Raw genomic sequence first — 2113 nt, 5'->3', positions numbered from 1 at the left:
AGGGAAATTTCTATAATTGATTTCCTGGAAGCCACTCAGACAGCATTTTATGTCAACCATGTCTGTTTTGGCTTATCTTGTTTTGTTTGTCAGTTTGAAGCCTTAACACAAAGGAAAGGAGATTGGTCTGAAAGGCCTAGATTAGTTCTTGGAAAACAACTGGGCCCTTTGTTTAACAAGTTTATATGAGAGTTTACATCTCGTTTATTTGAAAGACATTCTCATGGGTTTAGTTGCTTGATGTGGTAAGCAGCATTTCTTGGCTAAGAGTTGTGTATGAGGTTACAAAATAGTAACTTATATGCTGAGTAGGATTTGCAAGTCTACTCTTGAAATTTGGCCTTATCGATTCTGATTCTCACTATTGCCGAGTCATTCTGTTCTTGAAGGAGATGCTTCTCAAGGAAATAAGTATGCTAATGGCAATAAATCGGGCGATTCTGCATCTCAGAAGTCCCATGGCCGGAATATGGATTGGAGAGAGTTCAGGGCAAGTTTGTCCAGAGACGGGTTGCGTCCTAGTTGCCACAGAGAAGCTAGACGGTGTTAGAACATTCGAGAGAACAGTGGTGCTTCTTCTGAGAATAGGAACCAAACATCCACAAGAAGGGTCATTCGGAGTGGTCATCAACCGCCCGCTTCACAAAAACATCAAGCACATGAAACCAACTAATAACGAACTCACTACCACGTTTTCAGATTGTCCCCTTTTCTTTGGAGGGACGCTTGAAGCGAGCATGTTCTTACTGAAAACAGGTGATAGAGCTAAGCTCCCTGGGTTTGAAGAAGTCATGCCCGGCCTAAGCTTTGGTGCTCAAAACAGCTTGGATGAAGTTGCAGCACTTGTAAAAGAAGGAATACTCAAGCCACAAGACTTCAGATTCTTTGTCGGTTATTCTGGTTGGCTACTAGATCAGCTCAGAGAGGAAATTGAATCAGATTACTGGTATGTGGCAGCGTGTAGCTCAGATTTAATATGGGAGGATTCATCAGAAAACTTGTGGGGGAGATTTTGCAGTTGATGGGCGGTCATTACTCAGAGATTAGTCGGAAACCGAAGCTGGATATGTAGATATCATATTGGTGCTAGTAAAACTGCAGGGTTTAGCAGAACAGAGGTTTTCTGTAACATATAATAGTGTGTGACGGAGGTGTGTGTCTCTCTCTCAAGCCAAATGTGTAACATATTAAAGTGGGCTTGTTTATGATAGTAATTCCACCTCTTGTCGTGTTGAGAAGATTTGCTGTCTGAAAATTTTCTGTGTTCTTGTAGTTAAATGACTCTGAAAAGCTTGTCTGTAGATTGACTTGCAGAACTTGAACACAGTTGCCAAGCATCCTCAAACCCAAGAAAACGAACAGAGATAAAGAGAGAGACTTTGGGTTAACGGTATCCAAAAACTATTTCGGATATCCAACCTTATGATACCGACCGAAACGAATCCAAACTCAGTCACATCTACTTCAGCCACTTTATGATGCAGAGACTTCGAATTCGGATTTGAGTTGCGCGAAAATCTTGGACATCCACCATAGCCGCTTCAACCACTAGCCATTATCAGGCTCACATTGATGACAGAACCATGGACCATATACCCACGAGTCACAACTGCTGAGTCTCTCTCTTTTTGATCATGTCCTGATGAATTGCTTCTGGTCCATGCTGAAATTTTGGAAGAGAGTGACTTGGTTTCTTTTCTGGGCCTGCGCTCGTCTTTCTGGTGACTTGGGCTTGCATTTTGAGACTAAAACTTCCTTTGATTCATAAAAATTGGTCAAAAAGGCAGAACTTTTCCGACATAGATACGGTTGTCACAGTTCGTGGATACGCATCCGATTCTTGCCCTGTCGTATTCAGCGAAGAGAAGAATCGTAGAGGAGCGGCAAAATCTATTCTACTTTTCACCCCACCCTATTAATGTCGAGCCGCGAATGTAGTTGGAAAACCGACCCAGAAGCAACAAATAAATTCTCTCCACATCATCGGTGACTCAACGATCGCCATTACTGGATAAGACCTTCGGGCTTTATTGTAACGACCCGAGGCCGCTACGAATTGTCGAAACTGACCTCACACAGCAACCCGAGACCTTTCAGCGTGTTTTGTCCTCAC

At 42.8% G+C, this 2113-nt stretch overlaps 1 pseudogene; it reads left to right on the top strand.

Annotated features, from left to right (window-relative positions):
• The first annotated feature begins 389 nt into the window (after positions 1–389).
• Positions 390–1096, top strand: LOC104809172 (annotated as a pseudogene).
• Positions 1097–2113: the final 1017 nt, after the last annotated feature.

Source organism: Tarenaya hassleriana, unplaced genomic scaffold (genome assembly GCF_000463585.1).
Source record: "Tarenaya hassleriana unplaced genomic scaffold, ASM46358v1 Cleome1559, whole genome shotgun sequence".
Classification (NCBI taxonomy): domain Eukaryota; kingdom Viridiplantae; phylum Streptophyta; class Magnoliopsida; order Brassicales; family Cleomaceae; genus Tarenaya; species Tarenaya hassleriana.
Note: the sequence above shows the minus strand (reverse complement) of the source record. Positions and strands in the feature narration are given on the sequence as shown.